Raw genomic sequence first — 13,350 nt, 5'->3', positions numbered from 1 at the left:
TTTATCATGCCAATAAGTTTTTTGAAGCTCCCTCCTAGAAAGATACAACAAATGCTTTATAATTAGAGGTTAAAAAATCAATGAAAAAAATAAACTAAAGAAGTATGCTATTAAAATACCAGTTGATCGATTATGATAAAAACATTAGGCTGAAAGAAATGAAAACTTATCTCAACTTCGATTAACCAAGGCAAAATTACAACTCAATCGATATATTAAGGTACCACCAATTAATGAAAGTGTAGTTGATAAATACTTTCAAGATTTTGAGAAGGTTGCCCAAATCATGAAATAGTTCAACGAAAAATTGTAATAATAATGACAAATTGTTTTAAATGGAGACACGAAAGAAGCTTATGCCTCTCTCTCTAAAAGGTTTTTACAGATTATAAGGTTAAAGCAGGTATATTCTAAGCGTACTTGAGGCTTGGCGCCAAACGTTTGAAGGTTATCACAAGCAAGAAAGTCAAATTTATTTGAAATTTGCCTAAGAAAAAGAGGTTTGTTTTGACAAATATCGTAATTCGATGCATTTTGGTAACAGTTTCGGCAAACTAAGACAATTATGTCTAATTGAGGAATTTAAATGTTGTACAAGTGACAACCTCAAAAGTTACTTCGATGAAAAGAAAGTTGAAACACGACAGGAAGCAACTGCTCTTTCCGATGATCACACTTTAAATACACAAAACCACTTTTTACAAAGAGAAATTCTTATCTCAACAAAAACTTGTATCTGTTCAATCTATTAAAGTTGAATTCATCTTAAAAATCCAGCTCATCTAGTTTGAAATCTTCATACAGTCAGGATGAAACTTCATCACAATAATCAAGGTCTACCTGCTATTTCTGTATATAAAAAAATTGGTCATGTTATGTATGATTGCTGACATTTGAAAAAGAAGGGGAGGCAACACCTGTTGCATTTTTGTCCACATATGGATGTAATTTTACCAGATTACCAGATGTTGATTTGGCCACTGATAAAAAAAGGTGATGTACTTAGAAAGGACTTTAGACCATTTATTTACGTCTGTTGGTTATGTGTCTCTGACAAATGACACTGCTAATTCCATGGTCATACTATTTCAACGTGATACCGGGGCGGCTCATTGTTGTTAGAAGGTATATTGCCTTGAGATTCGAATTCTGTCGTCTGTTATTGCTCAGGGTATTTAGGATGGTTTTCTTAATGTTACTCTTCATAATGTTTATTTATCTCCGAGAGATGTTTTGGATTCGACAGTTATATTGTGAATAATTGTGCTAATGGCAGTTCTTTGATGAGTGATAAAAAATGGACGTGATGGGTTTGGTTCACTGGGTGAAGTTCTGTTGCTAGAAGTAAAGTGATCACCGAGCAAGAAAAGGATACTCAGATCTCTTCACTATTTTAATATGTCGTCCCAAAATATGAACTAGAAAGTTCTAAATGGTTCCTTTTTTCCAAAAATTGTGTTCTCATGAAGTAAATTGAGACCACCAGTTGTACCAGCTTAAGAAGACTGGGCTGTTGTTTATCAAATCGTTGTTCCCAAAGCATATGTTGTGCAAGTAACAACCTCAAAACTAACTTGGGTGAAAAGAACATTGAAACACTGCAGGAAACAGCTCATCTTTACAATGATTACATTTTAAGACATTGCTCGTATATATTAATTTCCAATTGTCTAACGCCACTTTTTATTTCTCTAAAAACGGAGGTGTAATGGATTACTATTATATATTTATTTTAATATCTAAGTTTATTTCAATTTAATATATATTTAGAAATCGACGTAACTTGTTAAATGTGTATTGCGAAATTCTCGCCTATTTACTGAATTTGTAGAAGTTTCTTGAATATAAGAATCAGCAATGTATTTATGTATGTGAAATAATGGTGATTTGCTGAAATTGTAAAAGTTTCTTGAATATAAGGATCAGTAATGTATATATGTATGTAAAATACTAGTGATTCACTGAATTTGTAGAAGTTTCTTGAATATAAGAATCAGCAATGTACGTATGTATGTAAAATAATAGTGATTTGCTGAATTTGTAGAAGTTTCTTGAATATAAGGATCAGCAATGTATATATGTATGTAAAATACTAGTGACTGCAAGTAATGTTGCCAGCTGAAATTTCTAGAAATTATTTTCTCATGCTTATAAAAGGTAACCAACGTAACGCGAAGAGACGTTTTGGTATTGTTGGTTTGATACTATTAGTATACTATACTATAATGCCTTTATAGTTGAAAGAACAAGCATGCTTGGAGTGACAAAGTTCCAATCTGCAACCCTCGGATAGGGGTTCGAGTGCCCTAACCACCTGGCCATGCCAGACCTCAGACATTAGTATTTTTGAAATGACATTAAATATATTCCTCGGTAAAAAGTCAGCTTGTAAATAGCACGAGGCGATCCAAGAATAGAGCTAGTTAGCCTTCTTGTCAAGTGAAGTATATCTGTGTATCAACATAAAATCAATTCACTCATGATTAAATCTCGATAAAATATTTGGTTTCAGATGTTTGTTTGTTTTTGGAATTTTGCGCAAAGCTACACGAGGGCTATCTGTGCTAGCCGTCCGTAATTTTGCCGTGTAAGACTAGAGGAAAGGGAGCTAGTCATCACAACTCACTGCCAACTCTTGGGCTACTCTTTTACCAACGAATAATGGAATTGACCACTTCATTATAACGCCCCCCGCGGCTGAAAGGACGAGCATGTTTGGTGTGACGGGGGTTCGACCCTCAGATTACGAGTCAAACGCTTTAACTCACCTGACCATGCTGGGCAGTTTTCTGATGAGATAGTTTCAATATTATTGGTAAGTTTATGAAACTTTTGTATATAAATTATTTGTAATAACCGTTATTATAGATTGCATTATGTTTGTATGCTAAAATATATCTTTGGTAAGAAGGAAATTGTGTGTATCAATCTTGGTGGCAAATACAATAAATTTAATATATATTGGTATTCAATTAACTTTTAATTTAAAGTTATAATTTTCGGCTAATTGAAATCATAATACGAAACAATAAATCGAAGATTCGTCCGCAGTTATTTATAGTATGTAACATTAAATTTAGTAGATCCCGAGTCGGCTAGGGGGGTGGGCCATCCTTGGGACTCCACGTAGTATTTAATTTCTGTCTGGATATATGGGAAATCTGGATTATTTGATATAATTAAAATAATAGAGATAAAAGAAACGCTTAAAGACCAGAAATCCATACACTCGTCTCGATACAACTGTAAATAATATTTGAACAGGACCTGGCCCACATCACGGTGACTATGCATTGTAACAGATTTACTAATGTATATTTATTTTATTATCAATGTTTGTTTCAGTTAAATATGTATATTTAGAAAGGTACGTAAGTTATATTGCGAAATTCCCACCTATTCTCTAAATTTTTAGAAGATCGTCGAGTGTAAGAAGCAACAATGTAAGTTCTACGAAAGCAAAAGCGCATCTTCAAATACTGTTGACAACTGAACTTCCGAGAACGTCGCCTTAAAGTTCATAAATCGATGCGCGTAGAGACAGTTTTATGTTGCTGGTTTCGAACAGTTAGTATACTATAAACCTCGGAAGCTATAACTGCGATAAACGCTTATCAGTCGGGGAATTATAGATATATGACCAGGAACGTTTGTAAATTTTAAACATTAAGAGACGTTTAAATTCAGAGAATTAATTCCATACATTACTATTTTTACGAGGAGAGTAGATATCTTTATTGGTGAAAAGTCAGTTTGTAAATGGCGTGAAGCCAGCCAATAATTGTATGTCGAAAGTTATGGGACTATTTAGGTTATACCGGAAACTCATCATCCCACTGTTTAGGAGCATTGTTTAAACTGTCTGAATCTATAAAATCTTTCCCTTCAGACACTGGATCCACCTCTTTCTTTATTCCAGTAGCAGTTGCTTTAGAAGAATAAATAATTATTACACTTTGCACAACAGCTGGTAATTCACCCGTGATCCGTTCACGTGCGGTGGCTGGTAGTTTAGATACGTTTCTACAAAACTGAACCACGTGATGTTCTGCATGGCAACTACAATATTGCAGTAGTGTGCTATCTTGATACAGATGATCCTCATTAAGACGAAGGTTGTGGATACAACGTAGTTGACCGTGCTTCACACGCACAAACACAGACCTATCTAATTGTTTAAGAGCTTCAACACAATGGGCCTAGCATGGCCTAGCGCGTTAAGGCGTGCGCTTCGTAATCTGAGGGTCGCGAATTCGCGCCCGAGTCGCGCCAAACATGCTCGCCCTCCCAGCCGTGGAAGCGTTATTATGTGGCGGTCAATCCCACTTTTCGTTGGTAAAGGAGTAGCCCAAGAGTTGGCGGTGGGTGGTGATGACTAGCTGCCTTCCCTCTAGTCTTACACTGCTAAATTAGGGACGGCTAGCACAGATAGCCTTCGAGTAACTTTGTGCGAAATTCCAAAACAAACAAGATTCAACACAAAAAGCAAAGAAGTAGGGGTGCCTGTAAACACAACCCAAACATGTTTTGTACCAATATAAACGCCATCAACATATGGATGTCACCATTATCAAGAACTAAACCTGCATCCGATTTTAAAACAAACGTCACTTCACATACACCTGGACGACACACTACAGATGGAATAGAAGTCTCTCCATATTATGCATATACAGCCTGTAACACGACTGCATCACTTATATTGTCTGTATCCATAAATATCGTACACTTCATGATATCAGTTACTTTGTCTTCTTTCGATGACCCTACTCGTAGAGGGCAAGACATTGTGAAACACCAAATGTTGTTCAAAAAAAAAAGTTCAAAGATTAATATGAAGCAAGCGTAAAACAACTTTAAAAAAGAGAGAGAAAGAAAGACTATGGCTAAATCCAATCAAAATCTGTGACAGTAATATTGGTTTAAAAGTTGTTAAGGCCATAAAACAAAAGATACATTAGTGTTCAAACAACTGACTAAGGGCGCTTATAAACTAAGGTTTATTTTCACCCAGAAGTACGTGTTAACAAGAAATTGAAAAGTAAAAAGAAAAAAAAAAAAGGCCACCATTACCGAAGACAAGCAGAAACCAAATCACGGGGTATTGTTATGAATGGGACGCAAGTATGTGTTGTTGATTTGAAACATGCATAGATGTGTGAATCAAAGGAGGTTAATCACGTGAAAACGCAAAGAATCACATGTATGGCTTTAGGCATTCGTTGTTTAATCGATGAGGTGAATTAAAGTATGTTTATTTTTGGAATTTCGCGCAAAGCTACTCGGGGGCTATCTGCGCTAGCCGTCCCTAATTTAGCAGTGTAAGACTAGAGGGAAGGCAGCTAGTCATCACCACCCGCCGCCAACTCTTGGGCTACTCTTTTACTAACGAATTGTGGGATTGATCGTCACATTATAACACCCCCCACGGCTGAAAGGGCGAACATGTTTAGTGCGACCGGGATTCGAATCCGCGACCCTCGGATTACGAGTCGAACGCCTTAACACTCTTGGCCATGTCGGGCCGAATTAAAGTAGCATAGTCATGATCCGAGGTAACAGCAACCGCGGTAAAATTTCAAAATTTATGTTTTATAAAACGTTTGACAAACTTTAAATCAAACGGCCCTTTTCAGGGTGAGCCAAGCTCAGTTGATTTCGTGGCCAATTGGAAATAGATTATTATAGCCAAATTCTATCTACCAGTTCGTGATTTTTTAACTCACAACATTGATTCATGTAGATGAGTTCGAGCGATTCGTGTTTTTCATTTGGTTTTTCAACAAAAAATAGTTCCTAATTCTAATGATAAATTTACGGATCGCTGTGGGTTATATTTGCTGATAAATACTGCACAATAAAGCATGACTCTTGTGTGTTTTGTCAAGACATATTCACCAATGAATTGTAGAGTGCATTACACACCTCCGTTTAGGAACGGGAGCTATGTGAACGAGCCCCGTGATCATTATTATATTTTAAATACAAACCTGAAAACATTACAGTAAAGTGAAACGCACATTAAGAAAAAGGCATATTTGGTCATTTGCAAAATTAATCTAGAAAATATTGCATTTTAGTTGCTTTTATAATTTTACATAAAAAATAAACATGAAAAACAAGAAATAAAATACTTATATAATTTTATTTTTACTTGCGTTCGGTTTTGAAAGAGGGTAAGCCCTAATTTTGTATACTTTTCATACCGCTACAATTAATAATTTTTATTTAATTAAATAATGCCCCAAACAATATAGAGTAATAACAAACAAAACGTTGATCAATTGCATTACCTTTCAAAAAATTTCTGGCTTTCTAATTTTGCGATAAGAGTCGTTACAAATTCAATCAAGCTGGACGTTGGTTTTCTCACAGACACAATGTTGATACTGTGAATGAAACTGACATTTAACTTTTCAGAACATAATGTTATACAATACTTCATATGATAGATGAACCACCACGCACAGCAAATCAGGCAAATAAAGTAGGGATGATTACATGCTAAGAACAAAATATGTCACGTTAGGGAACTTTCTGGATTTTGTTTTAATTTTGCCTTGTAGAATTACGAACAGACAAATTATACATTATTAAAGTATGGTTTTTTTAGTTAATACGTTATGCTATTGTAACTGTTATAACATAAACAAAAGCTAGTTTAATAAAATTGTGAATGTAAGACACTAAATCTTTGTGTCATATGTAGTAAACGACACCCAAGACAATATGATTAATTCATTTACAATTAAATTGTTATAAAAAGACCACTTAACGCCAATTACTTAATTAATTATTTCATTTTTAAAAGAACGCTTAACATTAATTCATCAGTTAATAAAGTTTCCTGTTCTAAAGGGGCTATATTACAATCAAGTTATTAAAGATTCAAAAGTAATATTTAGCATAACACAATTATATAGACTAGCCGATTACCCGTGGTGCAATTGTTCACTAATGGTGCCAACAATTAGTAGCGACGACAGTTCATGGTGGCTGTAAATGATTTACAACCTTGTATAGTAATCTCTGTTATATTATTTATTTATTGTCCAAAGATAAAGACATATCAAAGACAAGTGACATTATTCAGCTATTAATGAACAACGTGCTACTTTATGGTAATACCTACAGCTTCAAGAGCTTGGACCTTACCTCACACCATTCATTTGGTGGTGTTCACGTTTTGTTTTCTTGTTTTTGAAGTCCTGGAATATAGTTTTTCCAGAATACGATTTTTCTCAAGGAAGGATATAAGTTTGAAGGGTATAGTAAACCGCATAAAGATGAAGACAATATAAACTCAATAAATAAAGTAAAGAATATCCAAAATGCTAATTTTCTTACATTGTTTGTTTTACCTTCCATTTTATGTTACTTAACAATGATTTGAGTGGCAAGTGTATTGATGACATTATCTGGACTTGCAACAGGCTATGGCCAATTTCCGTCCTTCCCTGCCACACTTGTAGGTAAATAACCTTTATGTTTTATCAACAATTACACTGATCATATGTTTTGTACGATACAAAACGAAACTACAAAATAAATAAATGTGAATAAATAGGCCGGGTCGAGTATTCTGAGAAACATCGTATTCAGTAGAATGTAAAACTCAGCCGTTTTTCGAACCTCAAAACGCATCACCAAAGAATCGGAAAAGTCGTTTCTTGACGTCATAGATAATACAAAACTGTTTCTGACGCCGTTCATCGCTTTGTAGTTCTGTAACTCGTGAAAAACAAGTAAATCATTATGAGACTTATTCATATCTCCACTCTCAGTGTTTGTAAACAAATAGCATCGCTTCAAAATCATTTTTCCAAGTTGTTTTCAATTTCTGGCCACAAATGACAGTTTTTCGCTTGAATACTCGGTAGATACTTCAAAACTGATAATACAGAACTGTTTCTGACGCTATTCATCGCTTTATAACTCAAACGTCGAATCTGCGTGTAAGCTCTTCACCTTTGATTTGCTCCACCACGCACAGCAAATCAGGCTGTCCGATTTTATTTTTAATGTGTTTTCCAAGTGGAGAAAAGTAAAGTTTTCCGTGACTGAAAATAGAGACGAAACGGTAAAATCATGAATGACCCTTATTTCTACAAATCTACAAGCACACAGGAAAAAAAAAATTCCAGAAGTTGAAGTTGCACATCGCGTGATAAAAAATATCCAGTATCAAACATATCGGCAAGAGTTTAATTGTTGTAAGATTTACCACGCTCACAATACATGTCTGTATGTTTAAATCGCCCTAAAAAGGGCGATATAATAAAATAATTAAAAGTTGTACTTTTTACAACAGTTTACATTGTTAATAAAACCTTTATTATGCTAAGCCTTTTTCAGCTCCAGCGTTGCAAAATTTTGGGATTTGGTGAGAAAAATATACGTTCAAATACCTTTTTTGTTTTTGTTTTTTTTTACTTGGTATCACGCTATCTAAATATTATATGGTATCTGAATGTTGTAATGACATGTTCAATAGCACATGATGACGACAATAAAGCATATGTGTGACAAACTTAAAATATCAGGTACTCATGATTAATACTTGGTCTTGTAGAGACACCTAAAGTTTAAAAATACAATTCATTTTTGGCACTTTATAATTACTTATGAATTACAAATACACGAGTTTTATTAGTAAGTAACACTCTTTAAAAAGTTCAGTTGTACTATTAGATAAAATTTGGAACAGCAACAAGAATGGAGCTTTCTCCTGAGGCATCTAATTGGAGTTTGATCATAAGTAAATAGTTGTCAAAATTTCCTTTTTTCTTTATTGTGACATAGTCATCAAAACAAGTTGTGGTGTCACTATAGTTTGCAATCTTATTTTGTAATTCTACATTGGTGACATTTTTCGCTAGCAAAATGAAGATGCTGATTCAAAATTATATTATTGTGTAAACAGGGTGTAGTATGGCCTTGTGGTTAGAGAGGTTCGATTTGCAACTTGTAGATCGTGAGTTTGTATCCCATTATCGAAGGTACTCGCCTTTTCAGCCATGAGAGCATTATAATGTGAAAGCAAATCCAACTTTTTGTTGGTAAAAGAATAGCCCAAGATTCTGCGATGAGTGGTGTTGGATATCTACGTTCCGTCTAGTCAATAACTTTTAAATCAGAGACGGCAGATAACCAGAACAAACAGGAGAGTTAACGATTGCATGAAACAAATTATGCTTCTTTGTTTAAAGAATAGATCTCTGTGAATCAGACTAATGACTAACAGATGGAGAAAAAAAAATTCTAGCGTAACATATTTAGGTTTGATTTTTCCCGAAAAAAAAATGTTACATTTCTTATATTAAAATTAATAAATTCTAGGTATACTGATTGATTTTTTGTTTTGTTTTTTAATTTGGCTTCGGCGTGACTTATAGTTAACACGTTGGACTGCAAATGAAAACGGTTTTGGTTCAAGACGTGAATACATATCGCACTTTGAAGAGTGGCGCTTATAAAAATGACAGTCAAAGCCCTTATTCAATACAGAAATCCTGACAGAACCCTTATGATAATTATTTCTAAATGACGGATGGCTATATCTTAACTCTATGGATCTCTGATATGGCCATTTAGACATTTAGCCTTGTGGTTAGGGATCTCGATCCACAAGTGGCAGGTTGTAAAATCGAAATGCGGCTCAAAAAACACCATTTGCGATAAGGGACCTGAGTATGTCCAACGAATGAGTCATCATCATCATTTGATCAAACATCACCACTCATGATAAGGGGACCCGAGTATGTCCAACGAGTGAGTTATCATCATCACCTGATCAAACATCACCACTCATGATATGTGAACCTGAGTGTGTCCAACGTATGAATTATCATAAATGCTACAACGCTCGAGGACCTGCGAAATTCGCTTAGCATCTAATTGATATTCAGGAGGCCCAATGATTATAAGGAAGATAAAACCCGAGAGTAGCTATAAAAATCAAACAACATATCTCAGGTGTACACGCAAGAGGTGATTATTTTTAAGGCATAAAATTCTTTAATTGTTATATAATAATTGGAATGAGTGATTATTTAAAATACACTCTATTCTGTCTCATTCTTACATTGATTTAGATCGATCTTGTTATCATCCTTGACGAAATACTACACACGCAGATCAATTTCTGTTTATCCAACCTAACAACTTTTCAAGCGTAAAAGTGGAAAAAACTGGGTTAGTTTATGGAAATAGGAGGGTAAATTTCTTTGGTTCGATAGCTTGGTAATGTAAAGCAACAATTATCCTATATATCAGGCATATTCTCACCACATATTAAAATTTGATGGAAACCTGAGGAATGTGATGAAATATTCTTTGTAAAGTTTTTCACTACATAATTTAGTAGCATCTGAATGATCAGGAAAGCTGAATCAGTTACTCAAGTGACTTTCAAATACTCTTTTTTCGTTTAGCTAAGCATCTGTGTCTACCTTATATGGTAGTTTAGTCTTTAACCTGTTCAGTGCCGTAGACGAGATAACTCGTCCAAGTCGATCGGTAACACAGTGCCACGGACGAGTTAATTCGTTCTCAATAATACCTAACTTCAAAGCTAGATGTCAGCACCATACATGCATTTGACCTACTTACAAATTGTTTCACTTTCGATCCAAAATGGCGTCACGAAAACGTTATAAAATGAAGAAGCGTTAGAGTTGTATTGTAGCAGCTGAAATACTTGGCAGTCAACAGGTTAAACACTTCTTAAGTAATATAAACTGCTCAAAAAATTAAAGGAACAAGTACGTTTTCTTATAAAATTTATCTCAGTGTTCCAAATGTGATAATATTTTTTTTTATTTTTTAGGTAATTTGCCTCATTTTAGTTTCATCTGTATCCATTTTTAATGTGTGATGAACGGTAAAACATGGATAAATAAAAGTTGAAAAAATGACTAGTATCACCGAAACTGATATCCCATATGAAACAATACTTTAAACAGTTTACGTGCATTTATTCAAGAAATGTTTGAAACATTCAATATTTAGTGTGACCTCCACGGGTTGTCACACACTCCTGACACCGATTTGGCACACTTTGAATCAGTCTATCGATGCTATCTTGGGGTATAGCAGCCCACTAGTCCACCAAGGCTTATCCGAGCTCCTGTACATTCTGAGGAAGGTGCTGGCGTTCACTAATAATCCTCGAAAACATATCACAGCAATGTACCATCGGATTTAAATCTGGACATCTGGCGGGTCACTCAAAAGTCTCTATTCTTTCTTCGTCAAAGAAATCCATATACAGTCTGGCGACATGTGGTCTGGCGTTAACCTGCATAAGAATGAACCCATCGCCGAGGAATGCATAGTTTCACGCAACAGTCTTTTAAAGGGTATTTATAGTTGCATTCTCCTTGAGTTAGGTGAGTTCAGTTTGAGCTGCTTCAAACTTCACTCGCAAGCTTAAAAAATACACTTGTAGACGAACGGAAATGTTTTTCATAATTAAATTTAGTTATGACAAAAATATACTGAAATATGTACTTGTTCCTTTTTGGAGTATACCATGTATCAGGTTTTTAGTTGTCTAAAATGTCAGATCGCTTTGTAGTGTGAATTTCCGGTAAAGAAGAGAAGTTCAGGTTCGTAAAAAATAGGTTCGCAGATCTTGTATGCGGTTATGTTTATCAGAGTACGATCAGCTTTCGTGTGGGAAAATTAACAACTAGTTTGGATAAATTGCAGCGTTAGAAGGCAAGAAACTTTTTGAGTTTGTTTGTTTTGAATTTCGGTCAAAGCTACACAAGGACTCTCTACGCTAGCTGTCCCTAATTTAGCAGTTTAAGACGAAAGGGAAAGTAGCTAGTCATCCACACCCACCGCCAACTCTTGGGCTACTCTTTTACCAAAGAATAGTAGGTTTGACAGCCACATTATAACGTCCCCACGGCTGAAATGGCGAGCAAGTTCGGTGCGACGGGGACTCGAACGCCTTAACCCACTTAAGAGGTAAGGGGATTTTTGTCTATTTTCCGGATATTTGTAGTCTTTATTTCTTTAGCATTGTTTAATTAAATAAAAATTATTAATTGTAGTGCTATAAGAAGTATAAAAAATTAGAGTTCACTTTTTCTGACGGCAAAAAGCGAAAAAAAAAGAATTTTTTTTCTCGTTTTTCATGTTTATTCTTTATGTATAATTATAAAAAAATCATCTAAAAGTAAGGATATTTTGAAGATAGTTAAGATTAGATTACGAAAAAAAAATGTTTCACTAGTTTTGGTAACTCATGGGCAAGGTAATTCGATAGCGTAAAATGAGTTGTATGTTCCAAGAGTGTTTTACAACTTTATAATCACATTGGACAGTGGCTAGTCACGGTTCAAAAAGCAATTTAAAAAATATATAAGTAGATATACATTATTACGAAATTAGAAGCGATAATTAGAATAAATGAACCTGGGATTGTATTACAATATAAAGTAACAGGGTAATTTAGATTTGTGTGTGTGGTTATAAGGCAGCTCAGATTTCCAATTTGAGTTAGAGAAAACAAATTGTAAGCTATAATTATCCCATTCTTGTTACAATATTTCTATTATAACCCCCAGTGAGGATTGAATTCACGACCCCTGGTTTACAAGACCAGGGCTCTAACCACTGAGTTATGGAGGCAACTGATAATAAGAACAAAAATTTAAAACACAAATTAACAACATTAGAAATAAAATTAGAGCAGAAATTAAACAGCTAAAACAAGAAAATTGGGACAACTTCTGCTCTCAACTAAACCAATAAGCCGACCCTAGTAAGTTCTGACTACACTTAGAAAGATTCACAAATGAACTCACGACAAGAAAATACCCAACACTGGAATATAACAATACCTTAGCACAAACCAACAATGAAAAAGCAGAAGCCTTCAAACATCAATTACAAAACACATTTAAAACACGTAATGACACGGACATGAACAACTATTACTACAATAAAATAAACAACCACGTAACAAATGACATAGAATTATATAAACCGCACTTTCCACTCAACATCACGAACAGCAACACTAATATTACAAATTACTACATTACACAACTACTCACCAGAAAAATCAAACTTAATGAACTTGAACAATCAATCAAAAATTCAAAACACAAAGCGCCGGAAAATGATGGAATACAAACAATACTTCTCAAAAAAGGCACTCCAAAATTATTTGACCACCTGTTAGCCATATTTAAATTATCTCTATACTCTAGATACATCCCAGTTTCTTGGTAGCTAGCTAACATTTTCATGTTCCACAAAGACGGAAAACTAGCAAATAAACCAAACAGTTATCGGCCAATCAGCCAGATCAGCTGTGTAGGCAAAATTTTGAAA

General features: G+C 34.6%; 1 non-coding gene across 1 annotated transcript; it reads right to left on the bottom strand.

Annotated features, from left to right (window-relative positions):
• Positions 1-12,569: 12,569 nt before the first annotated feature.
• TRNAT-UGU (transfer RNA threonine (anticodon UGU)) lies at positions 12,570-12,642 on the bottom strand. Its single transcript has one exon. It is a non-coding gene; the product is annotated as a tRNA-Thr (tRNA).
• Positions 12,643-13,350: the final 708 nt, after the last annotated feature.

This window comes from Tachypleus tridentatus, chromosome 13 (assembly GCF_004210375.1).
Source record: "Tachypleus tridentatus isolate NWPU-2018 chromosome 13, ASM421037v1, whole genome shotgun sequence".
Lineage (NCBI taxonomy): Eukaryota > Metazoa > Arthropoda > Merostomata > Xiphosura > Limulidae > Tachypleus > Tachypleus tridentatus.
The sequence above is the reverse complement of the archived record's forward strand: the minus strand, read 5'-3'. Positions and strand labels throughout refer to the sequence as shown.